The 16,681-nt window shown below is 42.1% G+C and overlaps 1 protein-coding gene across 6 annotated transcripts in view; it reads left to right on the top strand.

The window, feature by feature from the left end:
* Window positions 1-2,373: 2,373 nt before the first annotated feature.
* LOC108152023 (receptor-type guanylate cyclase Gyc76C) overlaps window positions 2,374-16,681 on the top strand; it is a 37,598-nt gene continuing 23,290 nt past the window's right edge. The window contains exons 1-3 of one of the 6 annotated variants that reach the window (XM_033386379.1): window positions 2,374-2,624; window positions 5,441-5,863; window positions 15,343-15,574. The gene's annotated coding sequence lies outside the window, so the exon portion shown is untranslated. Of the gene's footprint in view, window positions 2,701-4,276; window positions 4,609-5,440; window positions 5,864-15,342; window positions 15,575-16,681 lie in introns of those variants that run through there. The other 5 variants (XM_033386378.1, XM_017281001.2, XM_017281000.2 and 2 more) reach the window with 5 other exon arrangements.

Genomic DNA, 16,681 nt, shown 5'->3' with positions numbered 1-16,681 from the left:
TTCGCGCTAGCACACAAAAATACGAAATTTATTAATTATTAATCCTCTTGTTACACTAGGGTTGAATTATTCAGTTTTTTGCAACTCAGTTTTTTTTTTACCAAGAATAAGCATGGGGGCCTAGTAGGGGCAACAAGTTTTGTTATGGTTGCCTTTCATTTTAACCCTGTTCTGCCTACCGTGTCAGCTTTTAACTAGCTCATGTCAGTATAAAATATAAATAGCCCATAAGATGCTCTTAATGTAAATCTAACGGAATCTAAAAACATCGGTGCTTGAAAAAACATCGATGTCTACAGTGTGTCCAAACATCGATGACATCGATGCTAACATCGCTGTTTCTCCAGCTCTAGCTCACATAGCGGCCCAGTAAACACTTTGGCGCCCAGCGCCCCAAACCCCCAAAACTCGTATTGCACGTATGATTGAGCAGTGGGATGCACTTGTTCTTTTTTTTTGAGTACGAATTGGCCATAGAAAAAAATTTATCTGCAGATACACTCTCTCAAATTTAAAAAGCGTTTCAGTCAAATTATATTTCTACTTTCTAGACTATATTTTACCTATAATAATAAATAGATTTAATATCATTTTTCAGTCTAGCAAAGCTGTAACACACATAATATATAAAAATATGTCTGAAACTTATATGTTAATATTAAGCTGTTATTTGAAAGACTTATATACAAGGAATACTGATTTAAATTTACTAGATCCAAGCAGCAATGTTAATTTCGTAGAATTCCAAAAAATGAATTTGGGCATTAATGTAAGCCTCGAAGTGTCAAAATTAGAAAGAAATGAAAAATATGCATTTTTCCAAAGAGCAAAGTCATTTTTGATCGAGTTGAGTATACAATTAAAGAAAAGGTTGCCTTTTAACGAGAAGGTTTTTAAACTTCTCTCATTTTTAAACCCTGAAGACATGGTCAATGGCCAATTATCAGATTTGCATGACCTGTATAAAAGATTTCCTCAACTTATTAAAGATCCGCAGGGAATCGATAATGAATTTGTCCTCTTAAAAAATGATGAGGTTCTTTTTAGTTTATTAAAAACACACAAAAGTCCTGGCCATTTCTTTGAACATGCTGTTAAAAAATCCCAGCGACATCGTTAGTGACGATAGTGATGTTAGTGATTAGTATATTATTAAGACTTTATTCTTATTAATAAGTCTTATTAAGACTTCAGATTAATAAATGAAATGAATGAAACAATTGTTTCGAATAGGCCAATCAAGTAGGAAATAGATTCACCAATCGTATAAAATGATGTGGGCATGGCTAAATCTTCCATATAGCTGATTTTCGACGGAAGATCAAGATTGAGGGAATCGTCGTATTTGTTGAATCGGTAAAGCCCGGTTGACAACATTTAAATCCTTGTCGTTCAAATTCAAAAAAGTTATATTTGGCGCGCACCACTCGTAACCAGTCGATAGTATCGATAACCGAACTTGAATCGGGTAAGGACCTATTTTCCGATTGACAACAATGAGTCCCATTCCATGCACAAATACCCTGGGGGAAATGGATGTTATAGAGTTGTGAATATGTTTGGCAAAATCAATTTATTCTTAATAAATTTTATTATTATTCAATATTATTTTCAATATTTCAACGATATTTTAAAGCTTATTGTCTTCTTGCAGAGACCAAGAATAGGTATCACGATCGAGATCATATACTCATGACTCATCATATACATGAATATGTCTAAAAAATGTCAATTTGAGAAAAGGTCTTTAGTAGTTACGTTTTATCTTCATATCAATATTTATACTTTCATATAAAATTAACAAAATAGGGTATACAAGGGCTATACTACGGCTTACACGCAATATAGCGACTCTTTTTTTGTTGAACTTTTTCGTTTAAACCTTTTTTACATAAAATACAATAAAAGCAAGGATTAAAAACTATCCAATCTTGTAGAAAATGTATTCATCAATGGGATAAAACTATGTGGGCATTGCTGAGAGATTAAGTTAGTCAGCATTATTCAATGGAATATCAAAATTGAGCAATTTCCTTTTTCGTTTGTTTTGATTGACCTATTTCGCTACTTATTTTTTGTTTGACTTATTTCGCTAAAAAGCAGTAAAAGCAAGTATTAAGAATACAACAGTTAAATAGAAAATTGATTCATCAATCGTATAAAGTTATGATGGCATGGCTAAATGTTCTATATAGCTAGTAATATTCGTCGGAATATCAAAAACGAGGAATATGTAAAATAGAACTTGAATTCGTCAGTATATTTACGGTATATTTTGAAAATGAGGCGGTATGTTTCGGTATATTTCTGAGGGTCGGACGGAATATTTTATCGATAAATCCGCGGTCACACTGCAGTAAACACTTTGGCGCCCGGCGCCCCAAACCCCCAAAACTCGTGAACGTGATGACATGCTTCGGCCGGCCGCGGAAAATCGAGCAACCGAAAGCCAGTGCAGAATTTTTTTAGTGAATTCAGAAATGTCCAGAAATCCCAACACATAATGTCCATATTGATATATTTAAAAAAATAATATATATAGAACTTGCTTAAATCTTTCTTGGCCGCGACAAACGAAACAACGGTTAAAACGTTGGTGCATTTAACTCTCAGTGAAAATAGCGGTAAATTCGAAAATCAATCTGCGAAAATGACAAGAAATGATCTTCATAAAATACTAAATCTTTTACTGACCAAAATGTATGCTTTCTAATGCGAAATATATTGTTACCTTTGAATATTTCGAGTAAATAAAACAATACCCGCTAACTGCAATGTAAATGTTTGTGTTCTCCTTTGCTCTCCCGCTCTCGGACACCCACACACAGGCGCACAAGCATGCATGTATTGGTGGGCGATGATCGTGCTGACAAAAGTGCAACAGCAACAGTGATAAAAAATGCACAATAATAAAAGCAAAATCGGAAAAGTTTCACAATGCAATGCCGCCGCCAGGCTATGCATAAAAATGTCCAATCCGCTGCGTGATTTTTGATTTTGGTTTTGCTTTTGGCTTTTGCACTTGTCACGTCTTTGCGGAGTGTTTTTCCTGTTGTTTCAGCTGCCCTGCCCCTTCGCCTACGTACGCACATTTTCAAATCGAACTTTGTGCATCCCTCCCGTATATTTCAATTGCAGTTTAAAAATAGATCACAGAATTAAGTTAGAACAGTTTATATTTTGGCACATTTGTAGAAATGATTTTTGTATTTTTGGTGATTTGTTGCTTTGTTGCCTTTTGGGCAACACAAACACGTCTAAAAATAGGCAGACGGGACTGATAAAACAGATCACTCTCACTATCTGTCGCCGCTCGTTTGCTCTTCTCTCTGCAGCGATTTCGTGTGTGCATGTGTGTGTGCAATGCTTGCGGCATATTGTTGTACCCAGTGTTGTGGGTATGATTGAACTAGCCAAGCTTCAAGCAAATATGATGAGTTCTAGGAGTGCATTTGTCCCACTGTACTGAACTGAATCATCCAACAAGTTGCTGCTGTCTTGCACTGTTTGCCATCTTTCTGTTTTCTCTGTTTTCCTGTTCTGCCATTTTTTGCATAAATTACAATTTTCTTTTGGACTTTGGCGAATATATCGCACCTATAGAGCGAAAAATGTCCAACGGAAATTGTCGGCACAAATTGAAAAACTCCCATGTAAGCAGACACACACACACACAAGAACAATCAAGCACACCCATATAACCTCTCATACACACACACACCCATATAGGGTTTAATAAAGATTAACGCATTTCTTATCAAGCGGTGATAGCAGGCAAAAGGAAGATGGGGAACAGAAGAAGCAGAGAGAGCGATTGGGAGAGCAGCAGCATTATTTTGAGCTACTCTTTTCGCACACACACAGGCACACAGGAACACATGCACACAGATCAGGAAAGAGAACACGCTTGATATCTTTTACTAGGCCTCTGATTAGCAACAACAACACCAAAGGCAGCGTCTAGTTTTTCACGTATTATTTATTTGTTTTCTGGTTTCTTCGCTGCTTTCGCGTCGCGCCGCGACGCTGATAAAATAAAGAACAATATTAATTTAAGTTTAAAAATAGAATTTGCTGCAGATGCCCATTGCATGAATGTGCGAGAGAGGGAAGAGAAAAGAAGAAATAACAACCTTACTTGATCTCTGCTCTGTGATTGCGCTCTTGTCTTCGCTCTCTTGGCACACACATGTTGATCTGTAGCGTCGAATTAGCGTCGAGAGAGGAACTCAGAGCGACCGCTCTCTTGTGGTGGTGCGCCCGCCGCTGTTTGGGGCCTTTGGGGCCGTCGGTTTGGGGCCCCCGTTCAGTATTATTCTCGCCGTTGCCGTTTCAAAAGTTGGTTTTTCGGATTGCCAAAGCCGCGTGCGTCGCTCCCACACATACACTCTCTCGAACATACACACACACGTGCAGAGCAAACGATATTATGCATATGTATGTTTATATATATTTCTTGTGATTGGATTGGGACAAAAACAAAAACCCCAAAGAGTGCGGAGTGCGACCAGAGCGAGCTCCTCCAGCCACCCGTTTTGCCGTCGGCTTTTTTTTTTTTTTTTTTGGTTTTTCGGTATCAACAGGCTGAGAAAAAGCAGCAACCACAAAGTAAATCCCTAACCGCATTGCGTATAATATATTAATAGTTATTATTGAATTCAAAAACAAATTTTCGCAAAATGTGTTAACAAGAGTGTTTGCTGGCCCTCCTCATAAAAGTTTATAATACCAAATAAAAAAATATATGTATATAAAGCCACAAAATCGAAAAGAAAACTGGATTTTGTGATAATTGTTTTGTGATCGCACGACAGAGCGAGAGAGGGGAAAAGAGAAAAGAGTGGGAGTGGAGAGGTATGGAGAAAAAAAAGTTCAAAGATAACAGATTTCTGTGCGGTTTCTGATAAGCGCTCATCTTTATCTGAGCCATAAAAAAAGAACAACAACAACAACGCTGATACTATAGTAAAATGTATGGGAAGAGGAAATTAAGGCAAATACCGATATGTTTCGCTGGAATATTAGATAAAATGTGGGACCAGCGGGGTGTTTCGATTATTTTTCTATGCAAATTCGAACAAGATCCATTGTTCTTCCAGCCTCTTTGCCGTAATCTCTCTTAGCGAGAGTGCGTGCTCTCTCCCATTAACCTACCACAATGCATTTCATTCTTCTCGTTCCGCTCTCCACGCTCTCTATTTTGCTGGCTGCATTCTCTCCCGCTCTCAACTCTCCATTTACATGCAGACAATCAATTCCCTTTTCATGCAATTTACCGCTACATATTACAGTATTAGTTTTCCGCTCTCTCTCTCTCTCTCTTCCACTCTACTTTGGCTCTTCCTGTGTGCGTGGCGTGCATGTGTGTGTGTGTGTGTGTGCATGAAATAGCAACAAAATTATATTATAATTAACCGCAATATATTTTCCATATGAAAAGCAAAACGAGTAAATGCGATCACGATAGCAACAGCAGCAGCAAAAAAGTGAACAATTGTTAAACAACCAAAAAGCAAAACCAATTAGAAAAATAAACATAGTGCAAAAATACAACAAAAAGCGGAAAAAAAAACGCTGAAGCTGAAGCAGCAGCAGCAGAAGCAGGAGAGAAGAAAACGCAAATCGTTGAAAACAAAAACAACTAAAACAAAAAGTTTATCTAACTGTAAAAGCTGAGAGGAGGCCGCATCGTGGGAGGCAAGGCATTTCAGCATTAAGCATCCACTCGGAGAGCAGCAGATAAAGACAGCAACACAGAGAAACAGACAGGCAGACAGAGAGTGAGAGAGAGAGAGAGAGATAGCGAGAGATAGCGAGAGATCAGAAGAGTGTTCTAATGACGGAGCAGGCAAGGCCGAACAATGTGAGTGTAAACCAAATGATACCCTTTCCAATTGGTTCAGTGAACAGAGCCCAACTCCCCTCCCCCTTCCCTACCTGCCTCAGGAATTTAATGGAACTTGGAACTACAGAAGGGTTTCCGGTTTCTTCCCTTCTCTTAAAGAGTTTTCTTATCGCATACAACAGGTTTTCCAGATTTTCTAGGCGACCGTTCTAGACCGTTTGGTTTTCATTTCAATTTAATTGCAAAATTCTGTTTAAAGGGAAAGTTCTGGGCAAAAATGTACAATGTATATACATATATACAATTGTATATATTTTTTCTGCTCAGCTTGATTTCCATTTAATTGCAGTCTGGAAAACAGCAATTCCCTCTTTTCCAGCAATTTTCTTGCTCGTATTTCTTGGAATATCTGTCCAAACTCCAGCAAAAAACCAAAATTTTTTGGTAACCAACTATTTTTGCAACACGATAGCTGACATCCTGGCAACCTGTCACCACGGCATCCTCCACGGAACGCACGAGAGGGAACTTTATTAAAAAGTTGGCCACAGAATTGCCCGCAATGAAACACCGCAACAAGTTGGCCGTTCCGAGAGACCGAGAGACCCAGAGAGCGGAGCAGGAGGAGGAGAAGGAGAAGGAGGATGCGTAAGCCAGAGAGTGCCTCTCGATGCGGCTTCTTCTTCTTTGCTTTGTCTAACAGACTACTCCTCCCCCCCCAACCCAATTTTGAAAATGAAATTTTTATGCCGTTTCTTTTTTATGGTGTGGAACAAAAACGAAAAACAAAAAAAAACGGGGAAAAGAAAATTTCTATTATTGATTGAAACGTATGTATTTTTGCATTTTCTTGTGTTTACATTATTTCTGGTCTGCTAATGAAATTGAAATGTTCGATGTGTCGGAAAAAGTATAATCTAAATATAACTTTTTTTTTTGGGGTATTTATAATGGTGGGGTGGGTGTATGGACTGTGATTGCTTTTGGCCTGGCTTTCTGCTGTCGGTGTGTGTGTATAGGTGTGTGTAACTGACAGGAAGACCTTACACTCGCACTTGTATTTTTGGCAACGCAAATTGTTCATATTTCGAATTTTGAATTCAATTTTTGTGTTCGGGTATCTGTTCTATGTCAACATTTGCACACCAAATATACAAATTTTTCACTCTCTTTCTCTCTCGCGCTCTCTCTGAAATTATTAAGTAATACAGCCCCTCTTCCTCCCATTTCTGACCCTCGTATCGCGCTCTGTCAGAGGTTTCCGATTGAACAGATGTTTTCCCTCAATTAAACTTTGTGCCGAAGTACGTTTCTGTTTCCGAATAAAGTTCAGTTCCATCGAAAAGTGCGACAAAAACCGAGTGGTGGGTCTTTGGGTCTTAAAGCCCCGCCATGCGGGTCCTCAAATGGTACTTTTTCCTTCAGCAGAGTCTCATCCGTTTGGGGCATCATTTCCGCATACGAGAAACCTGCACAGAAACAATAAATAAAACCACAAAATTCTAAAATACCAACAATTGTTATTGTTCTATTTCGCTATGCTTTCGGTCTAAATATAGAAAATGTGCCTGCAAAAACAAAAACCGCTTTATAACAAACATTTTGTTTGTAATCTTGACCGTGGAATATTTTGTGTTCCGTCCGTCTGTCTGTCCGTCCGCTAATTGAAAAACGCGTAGCATAACTAATGAAAAGTGTGTGTGTTTTTTTTGTTTTCTTCTTCCAGGAACAGGATGCAAATCCAAATGAATTTTTATGTAGAAAAATCTGTTTAAAATTTGTTACTTTTAGAGTACTCAGGCTTTAGAGAATTAGAGATATTGTATCTCCATTTTGGTAATCCAAAAATTGTGATGTATAAAACTTGTTCTTCCTTTGGTTTTTTTTTTCTTTCGGTTTTTGTTGCTGTTTTTATTGTATATTATATTTTTTTGATGTATATTTTGCGCTAAAACCGCAGAAAGTTTTGCGGTTCGGCACAACGGGGACACAATCTTATCATCTAGGGGTTCTATAAATAGCACCCGCCCCGCCCCGCACCCGCCCCGCACCCGCCCCGCCCCGCACCCGCCACGCCCCGCTCCGGTGTGGATGGGTCTCGCTGGAGCTTGGAGTGAAAATTGTCGCCCAACCTTTTTTTTTTTGTGTTTTTGTGTTTTTTATTCGTATCTGTATCTGTATCTCTATCTCCACTCGTAAAATATATATTTTTAATGTATCTGTATCTCTGTGCGAGTATCTGTTGCTTGTATCTCGGTATCTATCTGTATCTGTGTTTGTAGTTGTTGTTATTTTTTTTTTTTTTTGCAAATTTTAGTTTTCTTTTGTTGTTGTTTTCGCTGCTGGACTTCTGGGTGGACTTTGTGTTTTTCTTTGCTTGTTTTCTTTTAGAGCGACCGTGTGATCATTTAGCGTTGTGCTAATTCAATTTGTATCTTTACTGTATCTGTATCTGTAGCTGTAGCTGTGGCTGTATCTTTGCGTATTTCGAATTTATATTTTTCCAAACGCAAAACAAAAACCACCAAAAAAAAAAACGTGGAAGATCTGCCCCCCAGGGCTCCACATATTCTCGTTCTTTGCGGCTCCACTGTTGGCCCAGGCCAGTGCCAGATCCTGGCGACGATTGACGGTCAGGATGACACATTTTCTGGCTTCAGTTCGATGTGAAGTTCGCCCTGAAGTGGGGGGCACACGGCAGGGGCGCCAGGGACTCCATCAGGAAATCATTGGATCCTCTTCTCGATCGTTTCTCCCTCAATCTTTCGGACTCACATCGACCGGATAAGGATGGTGGATGGTTTCGAATCTTGAATTCAATTGTACAAAGGAATCTTTTGAGATGATTCCTCCAGAATGGATTCCATATGGTAGTTCCAGTGGATTCTGTGGGGTCGCAGGTCCACCAGTTGAAAGTCCAGTCTCCAGTACCGCCTGTTCCATCGCCTGTTGGACTGTTCTGGGGCCACCGCAGACCGCGCGTCTTGCGCTTCATTCATTGCTAAACCAAACCCCGAAAAAATAATAGAAATTCCTGCAAAAGCTGGCAACAAAAACGAGGGAGAGAGAACTGTCAACTGTCAACAAGAGATTTCACGCCTATAATTAAATTAGAAGTTCGATCCTAAACGAAACTAATAAAACGGATGCCAAGCTCGTACTTTTTTTCTGGTCAACGCTTTTTCGATCGGGCCAAGAAAATACACTAAACGAAGTCGTGTTCGCTTTTCTACTTAACTTCTCTGTGAATTAAAGCACAGACTAGAAGCAAAGAAACTAAATAAATAATATAGAAAATTATGCTCAAATCCATTGAGGGTATTGTGAAAATGTTAAAAGTGTATTCGGTGCAAATCTACTGCCTGTCGAGGGTAGGAGGAGGCATGTTGCAAGTCGGGGAGGATCTGCTGATTTTTTTAAATATTCTTTGGACAGACGCCGAAGGGCATTTAATAGTCGTTCTCACCTTGGAATATTTGCATGTTGTTTAACAATTCATAAATGAACAAACAAACAAGAGAGAAATAGGCGACAGAAAATATATACATATATATATATATATATTTTCTTTTTCCACTCTCGACATTTTCTTGCCTCAAAAGTTTTTCGCGCGTTGCACTAAAAAAAATAAACGAACAAAAACTTGAAGTAAAAAAAAATAAAAGCCAAGAAATTCGTTTCGAGACGAGACGAGAAATTTATAAAAAAAAAAATAAAAAAAAAAAAAAAATAAAATGGGATTTGTGTAAAAATTTCCATCGTCGTAGCTTTAGCCGGAATATAAAATTATATAAAATATTCCACGAAAGAAGGAATTTTAAAGGCGACTGGGAGGGGGGGAGGGGCGGCCTGGAACGGGCTAATAGGGGAGGTGCTGTTTGATCAATCATTTAACAGGCCATTGGTAGATTTTTAATAACTCAAGAAACAAAATTTTGTACACCTTACGGCGGTGGCAGGGAGCGGAGGGGAGGGGCGGGGCGGGAAGGGGGGGTACTGTGGCAGAAAAGATTCCACTATAAATAATTTGGCACTCGAGAGAAAGGGAGCCTCGGCTCGTTTGTTGCGTTGCGTTTTGCCACTGCATAAATTAGATAGAAGATGCCAGACAGACGTCTGGCGGGACAGAAGTCATGTCTGGTGACATTCTGTACGGAATGGCCATGGCCGTGGCCGTGTGCCCGTGTGGCCGTGTGGCACCCCCCACACGATGACTCGACAGATGCTGCCTCGATCCCATTGTGGCCGTCATTGGATTTGCATCTGGAGGATGCCGCCAAGTCCTTGTTTTTAGCAGGATATTTAGAGATTCTGTTTGGTATGCAACCTGCATATATGTATGATCGGGTGCTCAAAGGCATCCTCGTTGGGCATCCTTTAAGCATCAGAGCCAACAAATTAGCGAAGCGCGAGCGTCGCGTGCGTTGCCTTGCCAACGCCACACGCATTGTGGCAGTGTGGCAGGCATGTGTGTGCCCCCCCCCTCTCTCTCTCTCTTCTGAAGCGAATATTATACACCATCAATTAGAGTGCTCACTGTAGTGGAGAGCCCACAATTAGTGGCATTAAATGCTACTACATGAAAAGCACTGGACTGCAATGAAAGGCATCTCCAATACGCATCTGCATGTGGCAGGGGCATACATGAATGTTCATGAATGATTCGTGAAGGACCTTCCCTTCTCCAATTTGTGGCACACTGCAGTCCATGACTTCCATTCTGGTGTTCAACTAATCGTCTTTTTCTCAACTATTTACAAACTTTGAGCTCGAATGAGCGTCCTCGGGGTCCTTGAGGTCCTCTTTGGGGTCTGACTTACCCCTATGTGGGGCTAATCAGGCCCAGCCATATAGCTCCCTTTGTCACCTCCTTATGGTCCCTCAAGATTGTAGCACCCAGCGAAAACGAAAGCATTTAGGGCTGTGCCACAAACAATATTATATTCAACATCAATTAACATGCGTATTGTTTTTGGGGTGGGGGGGTTGGGGGCACACACATTGATTTAAACTCAATCAATCAGCGAATCGTGTTTTTCATGAGTTTATTCAATCAATTCATTGACCTTTTACTGGCTGAAACGGGGCCAGACTTCAGTTCCCTTTTAAGCGATCCTTGGGGCTGCCTCGAAGGCAGACAAAGTTTTCGCCCAAAACAAGTTTCTGGCAGTTGGATTGTAAACAGAATTCCAGCTGAAATTGGGCAAAACTCATGTGAAGTTTGTAGGGAAATTAGCTCGGGGAAACAGAATTTCTGCTGGAGGACACCAAAGACGAGAGAATAAAGGATCAGCCTTGAATTTCAGGACAAATTTTCCCGCTTTTCAACAAAACCTTCAAAGAGCCGGAACGGGGGCATTTTTGGGGAATTTTTGTTGCATATTTCCTGGCCTAAAACATGCCACACATTTTGGACGCACTCGGGACACTTTTGGTGGCAACTAAATTTAAGATTTTTGGTGTCCAAACAGCCAGAAGAAGGTTTTCAGCTGGAAAAATCTGCTCAGGGAGAGACAGAGGACGTGGGGCAGGGGCAGGGACAGGGACAGGGGCAAGGGCAAGGACAGAGGCAGGAAAGCGGAGCGGAAGAGGAAGGGTCTTATCATTGTGGCTGGTGGTGGGGCTGGTGTGGGTGTGGGTGGGGGTGGGGGGTAATTCAATTTGGAGAGAGAGAGCCTTTCTCTAGCTGCTCTTTTGTTCTCTGGCAGTGTATTGTCCCAAAAATAGTCCTGAGGGAAATGGAATGTGGCATGAGGCGTATGGCATTTGGCATGCGGCATGTGGCATGTGGCATGTGTGACAGACAAAAGACAAAGACCAACTCAAAATTAGTTGACTTATTGTTCGGTCATTTATGGCTTTATCAATTGGCCATCTCAAGGACCCCCCCCCCCCCCGCACCCATTGATACTCGTTTGGCCTGTCGAATTTTCCTCGATTCTAAAGAATTTTCCACTTGATTTATTTGGCCAGGGACAGAGACAGATTGCCAAAGTTTATTCAACAAGTTGGAGCCGCAAAAACCCAACCAAAATGAAGGTCCTTGCAGTCCATTGACTGAGAATCGGGCTTGAGAAATGCTTGCTGCAAGAATCTGTAACTTTCTATTCAAGGCATCAGCCGAGGAAGCTCTGAGCAACGGGAATTACCATAAACGAAAGAAGCTTCAAGAGGCAGAGGCAGAGGCAGAGGCAGAGCCAGAGACAGAGGCAGAGGCAGAGCCAGGACTATCATTGTGGCCTGTGTACATATGTCCTCCGACAGGGAATGCCCTGCCTTTTGAATATGGCCAGGAACAAAGGGCAAAGGCCAAAGGCAGAACGCTCTCTCTCTCTCTTTGAAGAAATTTGATTATATTTGCACCTTTCTGGCAGTCACAGAATGCACTCCACTTCGTTTGAAAAGAGCCCCAGTCCCGACTCGAAGATTACTGGACTCCGCCCCTTTGGGCCTTGACAAAATCTTGTCTTGGCCCCGAATAAACACTGCTTGTAGGCGGGCAAAACACTTTGGCGTTTCCGGGAAATCATAGCGGCTAAACACAAGTGAGGCCGAAACTGAAACTGAATTTGCATAATGGTACGCGTAGTACGCAATCTGCTAGCCACAACCCCAGCCCCAACGCAGGGCTGCTAATCTATTCGCCGATTTGGGGGCAACATTGTTGTGTTTAGGACGGGGCCTTTCAACGCGGCAAGTGTGTTTATGTTTAGGCCCCAGAGGCACACTTCCACAGTGCCACAGTGCCACACGGCCACTAAATTATGTTGTTTTAACTTGGCTTTAATGGCCCTATCCGACTGGATTTTCCTGGACTGGCGGAAGCAATGTGTTTATCCCTGCTCCGAAGAAGTGTGTGGATAAAGCAACAGATAAAGAACAGAAAGAAGCGTAGAGGCAGCTGCCACACAAAGCTGGCTGCAACATTTTTGAAAACTAATTAAAGTTTGTTTTTGAATGCGGAAATAAAGCTGAAATCTGGGTGCAGGATAGACATTCTTTGGGGAACAATAAGGGAGATCCCGCTGCCTTGCCGCTTGTCCTTTGGGCAGGACAACTACTCTTTGCCCACCTGAAGGGCAGGAGGGCAGGAGGGGGGAGACGCTCTCTATCTGCGTGGTGGCATCTGCCCCTCGAATATCATATCATATCCTCCTTTGTGCCCTGGCGGGCGGTGGGGGCGTCCCAAATGTGGGCTTGCCTTTGCCAATTTTAGTGTTTTTGTTTAATAAACAAATAAGTAAAAGGTAAAGTGGATTGAAGAAAACGACGACGACGACGACGACGCCACCAAGTCGGAGGAAAGTCCACAAAGGGTTTTTTTTTTTGTCAGCCTTGTTGTTTTCCCTTAATTTTTTTTTTTTTGGGCGGGGTTTTCCATTCTATTAGCATTAATCGGAAAGGGGGGGGTGGGGAGGGAGGAGGGGGGGGGGGTATGTGTCAATATGCCCCTTATGGCACACAGAAATTTACGACCTCGCTGGAGCTTTTAACAACTGTTTGTCCTGCAATTTCCCCCAACACACAGACACACACACACACACACACACACACACACACACATACACAGACAGGGAAAGAGTGAAAGGAAATTTATTATTATTTTTATGAGCTCTGCAATTCCCAGCCCCTGAAAGGGTGGGGGGGGGGGGGCACTGAAGTGGCCGGCTAAAGGGGGGTGGGGAAGGGGGAAACTCTGTTTGAGGATTCGCCCTCTCTCTCTCTCTATCTCTCTCTCGCTCTCTCTCTTCCTCTGTAAAAGTTTTTTAATAACTTGGCTGGTTTCTAGCCTTTTCTTGGCCAAGAGCTGTCCCTCTCTCTCTCTCTCTCTCTGTCCCTCTCTCTCTCTCTGTCTCTCTTTGGAGTTGCACGAAAATAAGTTGAACATTTGCATAGCATACTTATCTGCGTAGGCAAACAATTAACTCGTGCTCCACTGCATCTGCCACTGCCACTGACACTGCCACTGACACTGCCACTGACGCATGTAGGCGTGGCACGCTCAATGGGCGGCTCCAGTTCGACACGGAGCCAAAAAATGCGATGACGCACGTGCGAATCAATCCCCAATTGAATCTGACAGACTGCCTCTGCCTCTGCCTCTGCCTCTGAACGTGGGACCCCCCAGCCGGGCCGGATTTGCTGTCCGGAGCAACAGCTGAATGAGTTTTATGTGTTTAAATTTCCTTTTTTTTGCTTATTAATAACTGCAGCGCCCGGGCCGAAAAGGGTATGCCGAGAGTGTGGCATGCCGCGTTCACAGGGCTCTCCCACAAGATCCCAGCAATTGTCATTCGAGTAGCCCTCTGCCACCTCTTTGGGAACTTTGCACACGATTCAATGCCAAGGATTCTGGGGCTACTGCCACATTCTGTTGGCTGTTGGCTGTTGGCTGCTGCATTCCATTGCCCGGCTCACGTTCTGAAAAGAGATATGCTCGAGTATTTGCCAGCATTTTCTTGCCTTTTTCCAGGACGAGTCGGTGTTTCCCTCTTGAATTAGCTTCTCCCGCCGCCCACACGGCTCCTCCTTTGTCGCATAACCATGTCCGAGGACGAGGACGAGGCCGTAATGCCGTTCATTATGGCCTTGTTTATTTCGGTCTCCTAATTGGCTGCCCAACGCCCATGGCTTCCGAGAAAAATGAAAGGGCATTCGGTAGTCCCATCAGATGGATTGCATTTCCCTGGAGCCTTCTTTTGACCTTTGTGCGTTTCTGTGGCAACACGAGTCTGCAGGTCCCCGCTGCCCCCCCGCTGCCCCCTTCTGCTGCGGACGCGACTCCTTTCTAGTGCTTACGGGACCAGAAGTGTTGGACCTGTTATGGAAAAAGTACGGCTCTGCCTCGTGCAAAAGCCCCACATAGAGGGAATATTGTATTTGTATATCAAGGACCCCCCGCCCCCCCACCCTCACCGAAAGGCGGAGCCGGGGAGCTGTCCAGCTGTTCAAATGTTTGCCATTCGGCCTTTAAAGAGATCTAGTTACCAGCTAAAAAAGTTGGTCTCTTCTTCATTATTCCGCCTTTTAATTGAGAAAAAGTTCAGGGGGGTTGGGGGGAGGTGGTAGGGGAGAGGGATTTGCTTTTAAATGCAACTCCATTTACATATTATTTTGCAACTAAATGAATGGGAAATCCACTTATATTTTAGGTGCATCTACACTCAGAGAAATAACACACCCAAAATAATGGAATTTACAATTTTACCAAAAGATTTAAATGAAAAATAATTAACTATAATTCCCCACAAATTGATTATATATTAAATATTGTTTAAATGTATTTTATATTCAAGTTTTAGATGAGTTTTTTGTTTTTTTTTTTGTTTTTTCTCCGAGTGTAGTATCTGTAGTTTTTACATCTGCATTTGTAATCCCTGTATTTGTATATTGAATGCAGTTTTTGCAGTTCGTTAATTGGCCATTTATATCTGTAAATTTTTGTCCCTCAACGGATTTGAAATTTCTTTTTGTAAACTTTTGCATGCTTTTTCCAGCTATGAGTGCAGCCCGGTCTTAAAGCAATTATAGGATACACGGAACTACATATATGCCAGGACACGCCACGGGCCATCGATCAGATCCGTCGAACGGGAGCCGCCACACAATTCGAACCGATTCGCTTTGTTAATCCACTCTCCGAGTGGCCGTTGTGGTTGCAGCAGCAACGACAGCCGCCCCACACTCGACGGTCCATCCACACACACCGCAATCCACAACAAAAATCACGTGAGTGCCTGCCTGCCAAAGCTGACAAAAAGCCAGAAAAACAGAAAACCCAGAAAAATATATTGAATCTTTAAATTTGTTTCAAATGTGGGGCACTTGGGGCATGTGATGCATGCGGGCTTTCACGTGTGCATTTTTAATGCAAATGTCCTGTTCTGGAACTGGGAAATAGATCCCACAGATTGACATCAATTTGCGCAACTCATTTTCATAATTAAAGTCACAATAAAATATGCAAATATTCACGACACGGCAGCAGAGCATTGATATTTGATTTATTTTGTTTGAAGTGAACTTTCTCTGGCTTATTATAATATTAATGGAACCTTTGGCATGTTTTTTGTCCATCATTAGATGGGACTGTGGGACTGTAGGCAAGTCCAGGTGTTCAAACAGCCACGCGACATTCAGGGCCCATAATACGATCTTGGGAGTCTCTGTATATTACTAAGAGTCCTAAGATCTCTTTCTCCTGGCATATTAAACGATGGCGAAATACAGTCATCAATCTTTGAGAACACTTTGGACCTTCTTGGGTCTCCCTGCCCATCATCTTTATCGCATGTATCGAATGATTCCCCGTCATTCCATCGTTTACTCTCCCATTCACGATTTACTCGAAATGTGTTAATTGTTTATTTCAACGCGAATCGAACGAATCGAACGAATGAACGACATGTGCGAAAACCCCCATCAAACTTTCTTATACAACAAATATCTCCCCCTACTATATACCGTACGAGTGCTGCTTTCCCCCTGGACTCGATATTTGACTATTTGCTGGGGTACAGGCTCCAAAAGGATTGCATTTCCTTGAGCTTTGTATTCTTCGTGTGGCAAGGAGTTCCCAGAAATTCAACAAAGGCCAAGGCAAGCCCCAAGCCAGGTCGAAAGGAAGGGAAAATCCTTTGTGACACCCTTAACCTTTAACCCTTAACCCTCTTCCAACCCTCTTCTTCGCCCCGAGTCGATGAGTCGTTGAGTCGTTTTTGCAATAATTTCCACATTTATTCTCGTCTCGTTTTTCTTTGTTTTCTCAATCGGCCAGAGACAGACCTAAACCTCATATGATACCATATATTAGGTATAAGCTCGTGCCATTTAGCG

This window comes from Drosophila miranda, chromosome XR (genome assembly GCF_003369915.1).
Source record: "Drosophila miranda strain MSH22 chromosome XR, D.miranda_PacBio2.1, whole genome shotgun sequence".
Lineage (NCBI taxonomy): Eukaryota > Metazoa > Arthropoda > Insecta > Diptera > Drosophilidae > Drosophila > Drosophila miranda.
This window is presented reverse-complemented; position numbering and strand designations above follow the sequence as displayed.